Genomic DNA, 17,232 nt, shown 5'->3' with positions numbered 1-17,232 from the left:
TATGGCCTCGCCTCTTGTTGGCCTATCTACATACTGCGTCAGGAAACCCTCCTGCACACATTGGACAAAATCGGACCCATCTAAAGTACTCGAACTATAGCGTTTCCAGTCAATATTTGGAAAGTTAAAGTCCCCGATAACAACTACCCTGTTACTTTCGCTCCTATCCAGAATCATCTTCGCAATCCTTTCCTCTACACCTTTTTGGAGGCGTATAGAAAACCCCTAACAGGGTGACCTCACCTTTCCTGTTTCTAACTTCAGCCCATACTACCTCAGTAGACGAGTCCTCATCAAATGTTCTTTCTGCCACCGTAATACTGTCCTTGACTAACAATGCCACCCCTCCCCTTTTACCACTTTCCCTGAGCTTACTGAAATATCTAAACCCTGGCACCTGCAACAACCATTCCTGTCCCTGCTCTATCCATATCTCCGAGTTGGCCACAACATCGAAGTCCCAGGTACCAACCCATGCCGCAAGTTCACTCACCTTATTCCGGATGCTCCTGTCATTGAAGTAGACACACTTTAAACTACCTTCCTGTCTGCCGATACACTCCTGCAACTTTGAAACCTTACTCATGACCTCACTACTCTCAACCTCCTGTATACTGGAGCTACAATTCAGGTTCCCAATCCCCTGCTGAACTAGTTTAAACCCTCCCAAAGAGCATTAGCAAATATCCCCCCCAGGATATTGGTACCCCTCTGGTCCAGGTGTAGACCATCCCGTTTGTAGAGGTCCCACCTACCCCAGAATGAGCCCCAATTATCCAGGAATCTGAAACCCTCCCTCCTGCACCATCCCTGTAGCCACGTGTTCAACTGCTCTCTCTCCCTATTCCTCGTCTCGCTAGCACGTGGAACGGGTAACAACCCAGAGATAATAACTCTGTTTGTCCTAGATCTAAGTTTCCACCCTAGCTCCCTGAATTCCTGCCTTACATCCCAATCCCTTTTCCTACCTATGTCGTTGGTACCTATGTGGACCACGACTTGGGGCTGCTCCCCCTCCCCTTTAAGGATCCCTAAAATACGATCTGAGACATCGCGGACCCTGGCACCTGGGAGGCAACACACCAACCGCGAGTCTCTCTCGTTCCCACAGAATCTCCTATCTATCCCCCTAACTATAGAGTCTCCAATGACTAATGCTCTACTCCTCTTCCCCCTTCCCTTCTGAGCAACAGGGACAGACTCTGTGCCAGAGACCTGTACCCCATGGTTTACCCCTGGTAAGTTCCCTCCCCCAACAGTATCCAAAGCGGTATACTTGTTACTAAGGGGAACGACCACAGTGGATCCCTGTACTGACTGCTTCCTCCCAGCCCCTCTCACCGTCACCCATCTATCTTTATTCTTCGGAGTTACTACATCCCTGAAGCTTCTATCTATAACCAACTCTGCCTCCCGAATGATCCGAAGTTCATCCAGCTCCAGCTCCAGTTCCCTAACACAGTTTCTGAGGAGCTGGAGATGGGTGCACTTCCCACAGATGAAATCAGTAGGGACACTGGCGGCGTTCCACACCTCAAACATTCTGCAGGAGAAACATTGTACTGCCTTCCCTGCCATCCCCTCTAGATAAAACAAGAAAAAGAAAGGAAGAGCTTACCTGATATTCACTCAACCCCTTAGGTTAGCGGAGGTGGAAGGGTGGGGGACACTACAAGTATAGTGTCTCGGGTTTAGCAACCGCCCAACTTATATACAGGTACTAACAAATCTTCCCAGCAACCCCCACGGCCGACTTCCTGCAGCTGCAAAGGTAAGTATTTAAAGTTATTCTTACCTTCTCGACAGGCCCCTGGACACTGCTCCCGTCGAAAATCTGGAGGCTGCTTCTCCTGCAAGGTAAGTATTTAAAGTTATTCTTACCTTCCCGACAGGCCCCTGGACACTGCTCCCGCCGAGCAGGAACTCATGGGAGTTCATGGATCAGATGGGGGGGCGTGGACCCATGGAGATTCGCGCGGCCAAGGGTGAAGGAGTTCTCTTTTTTTCTCCCACGTTCACAAAGTGTACTCTCGGATTGACTTTTTTGTGTTGTGCAGGGCGTTAATCCCAATGGTGGAGAGGGTCGAGTATTCAGCTATTGCAGTCTCAGACCATGCCCCGCACTGGGTGGACTTGTGGCTAGGGGCGGAGGGAGGGCAGCGCCCTCTCTGGCGACTGGATGTGGGACTGCTAGCGGATGAAGAGGTGTGCGGGCGGATAAGGAGGAGCATCCAAAACTATGTGACAACAAACGATGCAGGGGAGGTAACAGCAACAACGGTCTGGGAGGCTCTAAAGGCAGTTATTAGAGGGGAGTTAATTTCTATTATGTCCCATAGAGAGGAGAGGGAGAGGGTGGAGAGGGAGAGGCTGGTGGGAGAGATACTCAGAGTAGACAGGAAGTACGCGGAGATCCCCGAGGAGGGGCTGCTAAAGGAGCGCCGGAGACTGCAGGCGGAGTTTGATCTGCTGACCACTGGGAAGGCGGAGGCACAGCTGAGGAAGGTGAAAGGGGCAGTCTACGAGTATGGGGAGAAAGCAAATAGGATGCTGGCGCACCAACTTCGCAGGAGATAGGCGGCCAGGGAGATTGGGGGAGTTAGGGATAAGGCAGGTAACATGGTCTTGGGCCCAGAGAAGATCAACAAAGTGTTCAAGGAGTTTTATTGTAAACTGTACGAGTCAGAGTCCCCGGTGGGAGGGGAAGGGATGAAGCAATTTATGGACCAATTGAGGTTCCCAAGGGTGGACGAGGATCTCTGGTGGAGGGACTGGGGGCCCTGATTGAGTTGGAGGAGATAGTTAAGGGCATAGAAAGTATGCAGTCGGGCAAGGCCCCTGGACCGGATGGCTTCCCTGTAGGATTCTACAAGAAATTCTCGGAGCTGCTGAGCCCACTCCTGCTAAGAACCTTTAACGAGGCTAAGGAGAGAGGATCCCTCCCCCCGACAATGTCGCAGGCTTCTATCTCGCTCATCCTGAAGCGGGAGAAGGATCCGCTTCAATGTAGGTCCTACAGGCCGATATCGCTCCTGGACGTGGATGCCAAACTGCTGGCTAAAATTTTGGCGACTAGAATCGAGGACTGTGTCCCAGGAGTGATTGATGAGGATCAGACCGGTTTCGTCGAGGGCAGGCAATTGAGGAGGAGGCTCCTACACATTATCATGATGCCCTCAGAAGGACGGTATGCAGAAGTAGTGGCTGCAATGGATGCAGAGAAAGCCTTTGACCGGGTGGAATGGGAGTACCTGTTGGAAGCGTTAGGTAGGTTTGTGTTCGGTGAGGGATTCATAGGGTGGGTCAAGCTACTGTATCAGGCCCCCATAGCAAGTGTGTCCACGAACTGGCTGAGGTCGGAGTATTTTAGGGTGCACCGAGGGACGAGGCAGGGGTGAACCCTATCCCCGCTACTATTTGCCTTGGCAATTGAGACGTTGGCCATAGCGCTGAGGACTTCAAGGAACTGGAGGGGGCTGGTCCACGGGGGGGGGGGGCGGGGGGGGGGGGGGGGGCGGGGGGGGCGGGGGGGTGGGGGGGGCCGGGGGGGGGGGTGGGGGGGGGCTTAGGTGGGGAACTGTTCATTTAATGTATATTCTCTTTTGTATAATGATAACAGCCACCTAGTTTTGTTCAATATTTTCCTTTTATTTTTCTGTTATTGGTTATGTAAAAATTCTGTTTGAAAAAAACTTTAATAAAAACAAATTAAAAAAAAAAAGGTTTGGACCTGAAAAGTGCCCATTCAATCTCAAATTACCCTGGAAAGGCAAAGTACCAAAAGCATTTGTTCAACAGTTAATTTCACACTGTTCCTATGCGGTGGCTATGTGAGTGGTATTTTCCATCATCAGGATGCTGCCATCAGTCTAAAACAATGTTTTGTCAATCATATAATTGTGTATTAATTTCAGTACCGTTGTAATGCATATGTCGCAGCGATTGGCTGATCAAATCAAATAGTTTGTTCCTACGATTGTTTGTTATACGCAGCGTACAAACCATACTCAACCAGCCCATAATTGCAAAACCAAAACAAAGGGCTGAATTCTTCGCCGTTGGGATTCTCAGTTTTGCCGGCAGCCCCCGTGGGGATCTCCCGATGGCATGGGGCTGCCCCACAATGGGAAACCCTATTGGCCAGCCGGCAAATGGAGAATCCAGAAATCTGGTGCTGCGGGATGGAGAATCCCGCCCAAAATGTCTCCTGTTCGATGTGATTCTGTGGTTGGGCAGCAGTTTCTAAACAATCCTGAGTGTGTAAATAGCTATAATAACAACCAATTTAAGATACTCATTTATGCTTGCGGGAAGCAACATAGCAGGTACTTATACTCTACACACAAAAGGAATATACACAAGCCTTACATCTTGTTTTGATTAACCCGGAGCTTGGGAAACCTATAACACCCCCATATCCCATATAACCCCCTTACTTTCTCCATGACAATACCTTGGCAAATCGAGTTGACTTGCCAACCAGTCAGCATCCTCTTTTTCTGTAGTATAAATTGTTGTGATTGTTAAAAGTTTTACATTCTTGCATTTGTTCTGATACTTGCAAGAGAAAGAGCTTCAGCAACATGTTATTTCAGCTATATTCAAACGCTGTATGACCAAGCAACTTTGTGCAAGGTTCCTGGGAAGCTGACATAACGTAGTCATCCTGCATCAGTCTACCCTCCCTGAGCTTTTAGCACTTTAGAACAGATTTACCAACTGATTGCTTGGAGACAAAGGTTATCCATTCAATTGGTGTTTGATGACACCAGTGAGGAGCCCAGACAATGAAACCCAAGAGTCCTACAATCAACACCATGCACTAACAAGGAATGTCATTGAGCAAGCTATCAGGATGTTGAAGATGCATATCAGGTGCCTGGGTAGATGACTGCCAGTCAGGGTCTCAAGAATGATTGTGCTCTGCTCTGCATAGCATAGTGCAGTGGCAAGGATTGGAGCTGCAGAAGGAGCAAGGCGCAGATATTTTGGAGTATAAGAAACTGGAGGAGGAATGTGGGGCGGGACTCTGTCAGGCCGGGGCCGGGCCGGAGAATCCCCGCGACCGTCACGAATCGCGCCACGCTGCCCCAACGCCGGCATGCGATTCTCCACAGAGCGGAGAATCAGCGCCATTGGCGCCGGTGTGGTTGGCGCGGCGCTGGTCGCGGGCCGTTCTACGCGGCTGGCCCACCGATTCTCGGGCCAGGATGGGCCGAGCGGCCGTCGTGGAGACGCAGAGTCCCACCGGCACCATCCACACCTGCGCTCAGTCGGCGGGAACTCAACGTTGAAGGGTCGGGTGGCGGCCTGTGGGGGGGGGGGGGGACACCGACCCAGGGGGGAGCCTCCGATGTGGGCTGGCATGCGATCGGGACCCACCGATCGGTGGGCCGGCCTCTCTGTCTCCCGGCCTCCTTTCTTCCACGCCGGCCCCTGTACTCCTGCACCATGTTGCGTCGGGGCCGGCGCGGACAAGGGAGACACCGCGCATGCGCGGAAACCGCGCCGGTTGGACTGCGCATGCACGCGTTCGCACTGAACCCACTGCGCATGCGCGCATTCCATGGCATTCAGCAGCTGGAATGGCGTGAACCGCTCCAGCGCCATGCTGGCCCCGTCGGGGCCAGAATTACTGATACTGGGGCCGTGTTGACGCCGTTGAGATACGCAACGGCGTTTCCGACGGCATCAACACTTAGCCTCAGGATCAGAGAATCCCGCCCGTGTTGTGGGCAGGATATCAACAACAGTTCACATTGTAGCCTTGTAACTGAAATATTCTCTCTCTTGGCCAATCCACATTTTATTGTTAGCAATGAGCTGGGGAGCATTTTGCTGCACAAGACTGGGGCACTAAAGGGCCAAAGCTAGAGTTTGATGAATTCTGTTTGAGGTGAAATTCAGAATATGCAAGCCATTGATGAGGGACAGCAAGCTTTTGTTTGACTGCTTCAAGAGATGGCTACTTGTGGCCATGGACAGTGTCATTATTGTAGCAGTCTCCATTCATGCCTGGAACTGACTCCTTCAAAACCTCCATAGGTATGCATGGTGTGGCTGGAAAATCTGCCAGTGCCTCTCACATTTTTTTGCTGCTTCTCAAGAATTAACTGAAATTGATGACTGTGGTGATACACCACTCTACGTCCCTAGCATTGTACATAGTTATATAATAGTTGTGTGTAACGTGGCCCTGTAATCCTGTGCATTGTACTGTGTATTGTACTGTAGCTCTGTAGAGGTTCGGTCATCTGTATGTAACCTGACCTGGCAACGGAGAGCTCCGCCTTGGCCACTCCCCCCGGGAGTTAGGTATAAGACCCCGCTTCTGAGACCTGACCCATTTTGTCTGGGGTCGTCTGTGTCGGGTAAGCTTCCTATGTAGTGTATTAAAGCCTTGGTTAAAGTCTCACATGTCTTTGTGGTTCTTGATGCTTAGTGCATCAATTTAATACACTACAGTTATAATGGAGGCTGCTCTGAAACCCGACAAGCTCTCGCTCGATCCCCACTCTCCACACGCGGATCACCTTTTCAACTGCTGGCTCCGGTGTTTCGAGGCCTACCTGGAAGCATCCTCCGCCTTCGCCAAAACGGACGCTGACCGACTCAACCTGTGCTCACGGCTCGACTACGGGCTTTTCGACCTCATCACGGGAACAACGACCTACGCCGATGTCATCAAAAGCCGGTATGCATGAACTGTTAATTCTATTTACGCCCGCCACCGCCTCGCCTCCCGGCACTAGCAGCCGGGTGAACCCCTATCCGTGTTCGTTCGGGACCTCCGTGCCCTCGCGCTCTCCTGCAAAGCGCCAGCAGTCTCCGCTGAGCAGAACACTGAGGCCCTGGCGCTCGATGCCTTTGTAGCCGGCATCGCTTCCGTCCCAAATCGCCAACTCCTACTGGCACAAACTACCCTGACTCTGGACACGGCAGTCACTATGGCAGAGGCCCAACAGGCAGCCTATGACAATAATGCGTCCTACACGCCTGCCCAAACTTCCTATGCGCCTGCCCATGTTCCCTACGTGGCCGCTACCTCCCTGCCGCCCGCCCAGCAACAACCCCTGCAAGTCACGGCCCACCCAGCCACACCAGCAGTAAAAATAATGCCTGGGCCCCAGTGTTACTTTTGTGGCCAGGCAAAACACCTCAGGAAACGCTGCCCTGCTAGAGATGCTACCTGTTCAGCCTGTGGCAAGAAAAGCCATTTTGCAAACGTCTGCCACTCCACCGCTGCCTCGTGGTCCAACACCGCGGCCTGCTACTCCTGGGTGCCGCCATCCTCCGTTCCCGGCTCGCTATTCGACACGTGCGACGCATGGGCGCCGCCATCTTTGATTATCCCCGGCCCGGCTTCCTTCACTTCCGGTCCGCCGCACGTCACTTCCGGTCGCCGTCGATTGTCGCTTCCGGGTCCGCCCCGCCACCGATCGTCACTTTCGGACCTGCGCACTCGACCTCTGGCCCCCCCTCCACGTGGTCTGCATGGGCGCCGCCCGGAACCCCGACTTACATCACTTCCGGTCCACCGCCGATCGTCACTTCTGGTCCTGCGCACTTGACCGAAATGCTGCAAACAACTGAGATGCAGCCAACGACAGCAACCTGGCCTCCAACAGCAGCCTATGACGCCTGGGCGCCGCCACCTTCTTCCGCAGGCCGCTCCCGGGATCCGGCACCCTTCTCCAACAGCTCCACCATCGCATCCATCGTCCTCGACCAGGACCGACCTTCTTCCGCAGGCCGCTCCCGGGATCCGGCACCCTTCTCCAACAGCTCCACCATCGCATCCATCGTCCTTGACCAGGACCGACCGCATCAGCTCGCCAGATCCACCATGGAGGTTCAGGTAAATTGTTTCACTGTTACCTGCCTCTTCGACAGCGGCAGCACGGAGAGCTTCCTCCACCCAGACACCGTGCGCCGCTGCTCCCTCAAGGTACTATCCATGCACAGGCATATTTCCATGGTCTCCAACTCCCAGTCGGCCGAGGTTTTGGGCTACTGCATCGCCACCCTCTCAGTGAACGGCGCGGTGTTCCAGGATTTCAAATTCATGGTCCTCCCTCACCTCTGCGCCGCTGCGATCCTCGGCCTGGACTTCCAATGCCACCTGCGCAGCCTCACCTTGAATTTTAACGGCCCCCTCCCCCCCCCCCCCCCCCCTCACGGTCTCCAACCCCCAGCTCTTCCCTGATCCCCCCCCGGGTCCCACCTGTAGTCTCTCCACGCTCAGGATCCCCCCCCCTTCACTGTTTGCTAATCTCACCCCCGACTGCAAGCCCGTGGCTACTAAAAGTCGGCGTTACAGTTTCGGGGACCGCCAATTCATTCGAGCGGAGATTAAGTGCCTTCTCTCGGAAAAGATCATTGCTCACAGCACCAGCCCCTGGCGAGCCCAAGTGGTGGTAGTCAAGTCTAGCGAGAAACACCGCATGGTCATTGACTACAGTCAGACCATCAACCGGTACACGCTGCTTTATGCGTATCCCCTCCCCCGCATATCTGACATGGTCAACCGGATTGCACAGTACCGGGTGTTCTCCACCATAGACTTGAAATCCGCCTACCACCAGCTCCCTATCCGCCCGGAGGACCGTAACTTCACGGCCTTCGAGGCGGACGGCCGCCTCTACCACTTTCTTAGGGTATCCTTTGGCGTCACCAATGGAGTCTCGGTCTTCCAACGGGAGATGGACCGAATGGTGGACCAGAACAGACTGCGGGCTACCTTCCCGTATCTGGACAACGTCACCATCTGCGGCCACAACCAGCAGGACCATGACATCAACCTCACTAAATTCCTCCAAACTGCCAAACGCCTCAATCTCACGTACAACGAGGCAAAATGTGTTTTCGGCACCACCCGCCTCGCCATACTCGGCTATGTGGTGGAGAACGGTGTCCTCGGCCCCGATCCCGACCGTCTGCGCCCCCTTCTCGAACTCTCCATTCCCACCTGCCCCAAAGAACTGAGGCGATGCCTCGGGTTCTTTGCCTACTATGCCCAGTGGGTGCCCGAGTACGCTGACAAGGCCCGACCCCTCCTCCGTTCCCCCTCATTCCCCCTCCCGCCCGAGGCCTGCCAGGCCTTCCACCTCCTAAAAACCGCTATCGCCAAAGCCGCCATGCATGCGGTAGTCGAGTCTGCACCATTCCAAGTCGAGAGCGATGCCTCCGACTTTGCCCTGGGTGCCACCCTCAACCAGGCGGGCAGGCCCATCGCCTTCTTTTCCCGCACACTCCAAGGCCCCGAGATCCGCCACTCCTCTGTTGAGAAGGAGGCACAGGCCATAGTGGAAGCCGTCCGGCACTGGAGGCACTACCTGGCCGGAAAACCATTTACCCTCGTTACTGACCAACGATCAGTTGCGTTCATGTTCGACAACAAACAACGAGGTAAAATCAAAAATGATAAGATATTACGGTGGAGGATCGAACTCTCCACCTACAATTATAGTATCTTATACCGCCCAGGTAAGCTCAATGATCCTCCTGATGCCCTGTCCCGTAGTACTTGTGCCAACGCACAGGATGACCGACTGCGGGCACTACATAATGACCTCTGTCACCCGGGCGTCAGACGGTTCTACCACTACACCAAGGGCCACAACCTGCCCTTCTCAGTCGAGGAGGTCAAGGCCATGACTAGGGACTGCCAAGTCTGTGCGGAGTGCAAGCCGCAATTCTACAAGCCAGACAAGGCGCACCTAATCAAGGCTACCCGCCCCTTTGAACGTCTCAGCATTGACTTCAAAGGGCCCCTCCCCACCCATAACCGCAACACGTACTTCCTCAATGTCATCGACGAGTACTCGCGGTTCCCCTTCGCCATTCCCTGCCCCGACACGACCTCCGCCACCGTCATCAAAGCGTTGCACGACCTCTTCATGCTGTTCGGTTATCCCAATTACATTCACAGTGACCGGGGCTCCTCCTTCATGAGTGAGGAGCTGCGTCGGTACCTGCTCACCAGGGGCGTTGCCTCGAGCAGGACGACCAGTTACAACCCCCGGGGGAACGGACAGGTGGAGAGGGAGAATGCAACAGTTTGGAAGGCCGTGCTGCTAGCCCTCAAGTCCAAAGGCCTACCGGTCTCCCGTTGGCAGGAGGCCCTCCTTGCCGCACTCCACTCCATCCGGTCCCTTTTGTGTACTGCAACGAATGCTACCCCTCATAAGCGGATGTTTCTCTTCTCCAGGAGATCGGCATCCGTAACATCGCTTCCGTCCTGGCTCCTGTCCCCGGGAGACGTCCTGCTCCGCAAGCACGTGTGGACCTCTAAGGCGGAGCCCCTGGTGGAGAGAGCCGTCTCCTCCACGCCAACCCACAGTACGCGTACATAGCGTACCCCGACGGGCGTGAGGAGACCGTCTCCATCAAGGACCTGGCCCCCTCTGGGGCCCCTGCCGCCCCCGCCCCGCAACCTCCACCCCGCTCCCTCTCTGCTCCCGTTGATCCCTCGGCCTGTTACTACTCCGTGCCAGCCGCTGTCATCCTGCAGTTTCGCCTCGAGCCAGCCGAAGCGGTGGGGGACATCATGCCGCCTCGCGACCCAGCACTACCGACCGCACGGATACCGCCGGACACTACCTCAGCGCCGCAGCTCCGACGTTCAAAGAGATCGACCAAACCCATTGTTCGTCTCGACCTTTGACAACACGGAACCTCCTGATGGACTCTGTTCGTTACTCCCTGTTTGTTCACTGTGTTTGCTACTCCATATTTTCACCCCGGACTTCCTTCTATACAAGGGGTGAATGTGGTGATACACCACTGTACTTCCCTAGCATTGTACATAATTATATAATAGTTGTGTGTAACGTGGCCCTGTAATCCTGTGCATTGTACTGTGTATTGTACTGTAGCTCTGTAGAGGTTCTCACATGTCTTTGTGGTTCTTGACGCTTAGTGCATCAATGACCCAAAGTTCAACGTTTGCATCCAGTTGAGTTGAGCTTGGAGCAGAATCTCTATCGTTGTTCCTGTCTGTACCTTCTGTTCATGCTCACTTGTTCTGTGTGAGTCACCAGACGAAAACCCAACTCTTTGACTTAGCAGCCTTGCTTAAATATGTATCTGAGTTGGTATATGATCTGCATGTGATGGACATCCTGCTGCACAACTTCCTGCAGAATACATAATGCACTTGTGAAAGACTGAAGACATGGGCTAGACTCTCTGCCCTGCCGCCCCACATTTCCGCTTCACCCCGCCGGCGGGATGCTCTGTTACGCCGACTGTTCAATGGGGTTTCCCATTGTGGGGGAGCTCCACGCCGTCGGAAAACTCCCGGGCTGCTGCCAAAACGGAGCATCCCGCCGGCGGCGATTCCAGCCCATGAATTAGAACTGTTGCGGTAAGAATGTTTTAAGTGAACATTATGCACGTGATTATGTTCATTTGTTGCTGACATCAAGTCATCCCAAGTGAGTATTCTACGCTGCACGGTGATGAGATATTGAATTCTGTTACCAGGAAGTTGGGAGGAACCATCTCTCTATCTCCTTCAGTCAGGCATACTGAGACTTGCCTCATCTTCAGTGCCTGCCCCTCTGCAGCCAGCAGTATCAAAGAAACTGACCACCTTCCGTTCTATGCTTCTCACTCAAGATCTGAGCTATTTTTTGCAAGATGATGAAGAATAAACTATCTAGTAAGACTCATAGAATATGTCAGATGGATGGATGAACAGCCTGCTTTGAAGGTAACCATGAGGGAAGGGCATACGTTTCATTAAGATGAAGATAAGTGTTTGTGATGAATCAGATGGGGATGCAACGAAGAGCAGTGTGGGTGCCCCTGCAAGGCAAGTTGGTGAGAAGAGTGCATCAGTAGGCCTGGGAGCCAGTGAGTGTTTTGGGTGATATGCACACCTGATTCTAGCTGAATGTAGCATTGTACTCATATTTTCTTCTCCAGTTAGGTGATTAAAACACTTCTGACACCGTTTCCAGGCTAACCTCCTCAGCAATTTCCAGCTGGCCTTCTTGATCTCCGAGGCAGGATGTTTCCTCATGTCAGCAGGGTCTAGGGAGACATCTTTTAACCAAGCTGTTGTCCTGCCTATTTGGGAATCCATTAGTTAATGCTTGTCCAACCTTTCACCACATTTCAATTTTTTTCTGACTCAAGAAATTGATGAGCAAACTTTGGAAAGATAAAGTGTGGTAAAACATTAAATGTGTATGAAAAGAAAGATCTTGCAGAGCAAGTTAATAAAATTTTTAAAATGGAGTAGTAAATAAAGAGCCAAGCATAAATAAAGAGCCAAGCAGAGGGAGAGTGGCAGGAGGCAGGGGAAAAAGATGATGGCAGGGGAAAGTGACTAGAGCTGAGGGAAAGAGGTGAGAGTAGAGGGAAAGCTGCGGGAGCCGGGGGAAAACAGGAAGAGCCAGAGGGAAATGATAGGGGCCAGGAAAAAGTGAAAGGAGGCAGTGGAAAAGCGATGGAGGCAGGGGAAAAGCAACGGGAGGCAGGGGAAAGCGGCGAGAGCTGAGGGAAAGTGACGTGCGGCGGCGGAAAGCAGCAGGAGTCGGGGGTGTGCAGCGAGAGCCGGGGAAGAGTTGCAGGAGATGGGGGTAAGCAGCGAAAGCTGGGGGAGAACGGCAGGAGACGAGGGTAAGCTGCGAGAGCCGGGGACAGCGGCAGGAGATGGGGGCTAAGCAGTGAGAGCTGTGGGAGAGCGGCAGGAGACAGGGGTAAGCAGCGAGAGTCAGGGAGAGCGACAGGAGATGTGGGTAAGCAGCGAGAACTGGGGGAAAGGGGCAGGAGATGGGGATGAGCAGCAAGAGTCGGTTGAAAGTGGCAGGAGACGGGGGTAAGCAACAAGAGCCACGGGAAAACGGCAGGAGATGGGTAAAGCACCAAGAGCTGGTGAAATTGGACGTGAGACAGGGGTGGGAGCTATGGGATAGCAGCAGCAAATGCGGGAGAGGAGCGACCTATGATTAGAGGAGCAGCAACCTGCTCACTCCACAATGTGATCAGTGGTCGGACAAGCCTGGTATTGTTATGTTCCACGTTGAAGACATGGAAAGATAGCTAACAAACTGATACAAACGAAAACAAAATAAATGAATTCAGTGAATTCTCCTGCAGCTACTTGTAGTGTGACAACCTCTTGTGCCACTTTTTACCAACTGCCGGCTTTCTCCAGTCACATTATAGATCTCTATCGCCACCAGCTGGTTGGAGGTCGCATCGGTAACTATATACATTGGTGGACACCTATGTACAAAACTGCACAAGCATATCACCACATCCCTCTTCCTTTGGAAGTGTTAACGTTTACAGGCAAATGTAACTGTGCTTTACAAAACATGATCTGCATAATAATTTTAGACAGGTCACATGTACAAATGTAACTGTGCTTTACAAACCATAATGTGCCTGATAATTTTAAACTTATCCCTTGTGCACAGTTTATTATATGTTCAAAATGACATTCGTCCCGTTGGTCTTCTAAACCTTGACTGGATACTCGATCTCGCTTCAACTTTTGGAAGACTGGTTTTCTGGCTGATCTTTTTTGCGTCACCACCTTTTCCAACCTTTTGACGTGATACTTCCTACTCCGTCTCCATGTGTTTTCTCGCATATCGGCTGTATTGCCGATGCTTGTGTCTTCACTTTCGCGGGTGCTACATGGTCGATCAACTGTGTCCTCAACTCTTCTGCTCTCCCCCTTCTCATTTGAATGATCCACTGATTGTATCTCCTTTTCCTTTTGACTCTAGTGGCACAGTGGTTAGTACTGTTTCTTCACAGCACCAGGGGCCTGAGTTCGATTCCTGGCTTAGGTCACTGTCTGTGCGTAGTCTGCACGTTCTCCCAGTATCTGCGTGGGTTCCATCCGGGTGCTCCAATTTCCTCCCACAAGTCCCGAAAGAGGTGCTGGTAGGTAAATTGGACATTCTAAATTCTCCCTCAGTGTACCCAAGGCGCCGGAATGTGGCGACTAGGGGCTTTTCACAGTAAATTCATTGCAGTGTCGATGTAAGGCTACTTGTTAAATTAATAAATATTATTAATATTATCCTTCTTGCTGTTGGACTCTGCCATGGGATTAGCCAGATCCAGATCCTTTGTTGCAATGGCTGCTTCTGGATCTTTTGCTGTGCAAGCTGACTCTGGCTCTTCTGTAACAGTAGCTGATTCTGGGGCCTTTGCTGGATTGAGGAGTTTTGGTTGATCCATGGTGCTTGCACTCGAACACTGTGCTGCATGCCCCTCAGCTGGTGAGGCATCCACTGTCTGCATACTTTTGGTCGCTTTCGCAGTTGCAGGCACGCCTGCGATTAGAGGAAAGATCTGCAAACCTTTGCATTCCGGTGTATTAGCTGGATCAATATCCTCAACATTAAATGTTGCTTCTGCATTTTAGCCTCGATTTGCGGCTCATCCTCATCTGATATGACGATATCTGCTTTGTCTTTTGTTGCAGAACTGATTTGTGCCTCATTCTCATCTGATATAACGATCCATGCTTCGCCTTTCTTTGGAGAAGTGGACGAAGATCTATCCATTTTTCTTCCTGCAGGCCTTTTGGAGGAGTGGCCTCGAGTATTGGGTAATCCACTGCAGGAACCATTCCGTGTGTATAGGATGATTCATCGTATTGCTGTGGAGTCAATTTCTCCAAAATGGGGATTATTTCCTCAGTTACCAGTTGGCTTTTCGCAGTTGATTTCCTCTCAGCTGGTGCATCTTCTGCTGAAATCTCACTTTCAGCCGCTGCACACGCCATCTTGGAGCTTTCACACTTATCGTTTTCCTGCGCAGATTGGATACCCCTTGTGACCACCTTGTCACTGCTGCCAAACCAACTGAATTGCTGTTCATAGTCGTCCTCTTTTGGCTTAGTGAGTCTTCACTTTCCTTATCGTAATCATGGTCGTCGTAATTATCATCATCGTAATCATCATTGTAACCATCATAATCTGCAATGGCTTTTCCTATAAAGTATGACATTGCCCATGGAATTATGTGTTCATGCAAGAAGTGACCAATTTCCAAGTCAGCAGCAAGTCTTGCTGCAGAACCTTCATCCAACTCCCACGTTCTGGGACTACAGGAGGTGTGAAGAAATTGCAGAAAGAGCCATTTGGTACAGTTTTCGTAACTTCTACCAGTGCCCCGACCTGTATGCTTCTGCTTTGTTGTAATGGTTTGCAATGTGACTTTTTTCCTTTCTTCCAGTCAATGTGGCACCCTGTGCATCCTGTGATTTCTGGTTCATCAAAGAAGAGAAAATCTAACTCGTCAGGCTGCGACTCCATCTGGTATGCTTTTGAGACTACCTCATGTATGAAATACTCATTAGGCTCAAACTTAAACTCCAGAGTAAAGCTCATTGGCTGTCCAGGCTCTGAACATTTTACGTTTACATCTTGTAGATGCCACCGAGCAACTTCACATTTTTGAAGACTGATAACCAGAATTCTGGTATTCCCTTTGGCTCCTCTACTTCTTGATCTGATTTATCTTCCTCCACTTTAACTTTTGCTTGTCTCTCAGCGAATAACTGCGCCATTATATCTCTTTGCCATTCACAATGACCCTCTGTCGCAGCGGTGTCCAGAATGTACAGCCGCTCAACTAGGTTCAGTGCCTCACACGCTTCCGCTTCTATGATCGACTCGCGTTCCATGTCCACAATGGAAAATGACTTCTGTTGTGCACCCATGTTTCGTGTTCACATGCTCCCAGCGTTGCAATTTCATTCCCACTGTAATCTCTTCGTAGTCTTGTTTGATTGACGACTTTCGGTTTAACTCACAGCCCATTCAAATTGGATAGGCAGAGAAGGTTGGCCCTCGCTTCCATGTCGAGCTTGCATTCGGTCAATGTGGCATTCAGCATCACTGGAATTGTCCATCTGTCTTCGATGGTATGAGCATCACCAGCACTATTGGCATAACTGGTCAGTAAAACTTCTTCACTCTTCATATTTGGACTCATCGTATCCTTGGTCAAAATCAGGTTAACAAAAAACAGGTCTTCAATGGGCATCTCATCAATAACGTTGACTGATCTTGTTTGCTCCACTGTTAGATGTGAAAAGCATTGCTTCGCAAAGTAATTTGTTCGGCCACACTTGGAATACACCTTCCCAAATGCTGGGCATTGTCGTGGCCCATGTTGATTGCCACATCGCTGGCACAAATAGGCGGACCAGCCGGCTGCTTAAAATGGCCCCCCGCACTGAGACTACATTTCTTATTCAGCTGCGTTACAGTGCTGATGGCGCTGGCCTCTTCTTCCAGATTGGCACCAAAATGTTTCAGATTGAGCATACTAATCTCCTGTGCAGCTAGCTCGCTTGCAAGACAAATCTTTTTTTAAAAATCTTTATTAGTGTCACAAGTAGTCTTACATTGACACTGCAATGAAGTAACTGTGAAAATCCCCTAGTCGCCACACTCCGGCGCCTGTTCGAGTGTACCGAGGAAGAATTCCAATTTAAGATCTTCTTCACTTAATAGCCTCTCGCCTAAATGAAGTTGTCATTTGATATCCCGAACACTATCTGATTGTGGATCATCAATGACTACTAAAATTGTACGACTGCACCTTCAACCGCAAGTCAGTTAAAAAACTATCAAAAGATTCACCTGCCTTCTGGGTACGGGTACGAAATATATAACGTTCAAATGTTTCATTTTCCTTCGGAGAGAAATGACGATCAAAGTACTTTATTACTTCATCACAGCTCTTGCTGTCCTCTTTACTGTCGAACGCGAAGGTATTGTAATTTTCTATTGCTTGAGGACCTGCTACCGTGAGAAGCATTGCAATGCACCTCGCATCAGGCTGTGCCTGCAGGCCAAGGGCTGCAACATTCTGTCTGAATTGCTGCTTAAACACACGCCAATTCTCATCTACATTACTGGCGACCTGAAACTGGTGGAGTACCTTCAGACCTTCCATCTCTAACTTCACAGTCGTTCCTTGCGTTGAGTTGCAGTTGCCCGTGGTTTACCAGGTAGGCGGAAGAATTTTCTTCTTTCTTTCTTCCGCCTGTTTCGTCCCGTCTTCTCTGTTATCTTCAATTGTTCTTCACTCTTGGTACCATGTTATCTCCTGTGTTGTGGCCGTAGTACAGATGCACACAGAACATCTAGTTCTTTGACTAGTAAGATAGTTTTATTAACATGCTGAACACGTGGAACGATAACTAATGAACTTTAATACAAACGGTAACAAAATAAATGAATTCAG

At 51.1% G+C, this 17,232-nt stretch overlaps 1 protein-coding gene across 1 annotated transcript in view; it reads left to right on the top strand.

Annotated features, from left to right (window-relative positions):
- dnah1 (dynein, axonemal, heavy chain 1) overlaps window positions 1-17,232 on the top strand; it is a 1,119,271-nt gene that overhangs the window by 62,629 nt on the left and 1,039,410 nt on the right. The gene's annotated exons all lie outside the window — the stretch shown is intronic.

The sequence above is a fragment of the Scyliorhinus torazame genome, chromosome 13, assembly GCF_047496885.1.
Source record: "Scyliorhinus torazame isolate Kashiwa2021f chromosome 13, sScyTor2.1, whole genome shotgun sequence".
Lineage (NCBI taxonomy): Eukaryota > Metazoa > Chordata > Chondrichthyes > Carcharhiniformes > Scyliorhinidae > Scyliorhinus > Scyliorhinus torazame.
This window is presented reverse-complemented; position numbering and strand designations above follow the sequence as displayed.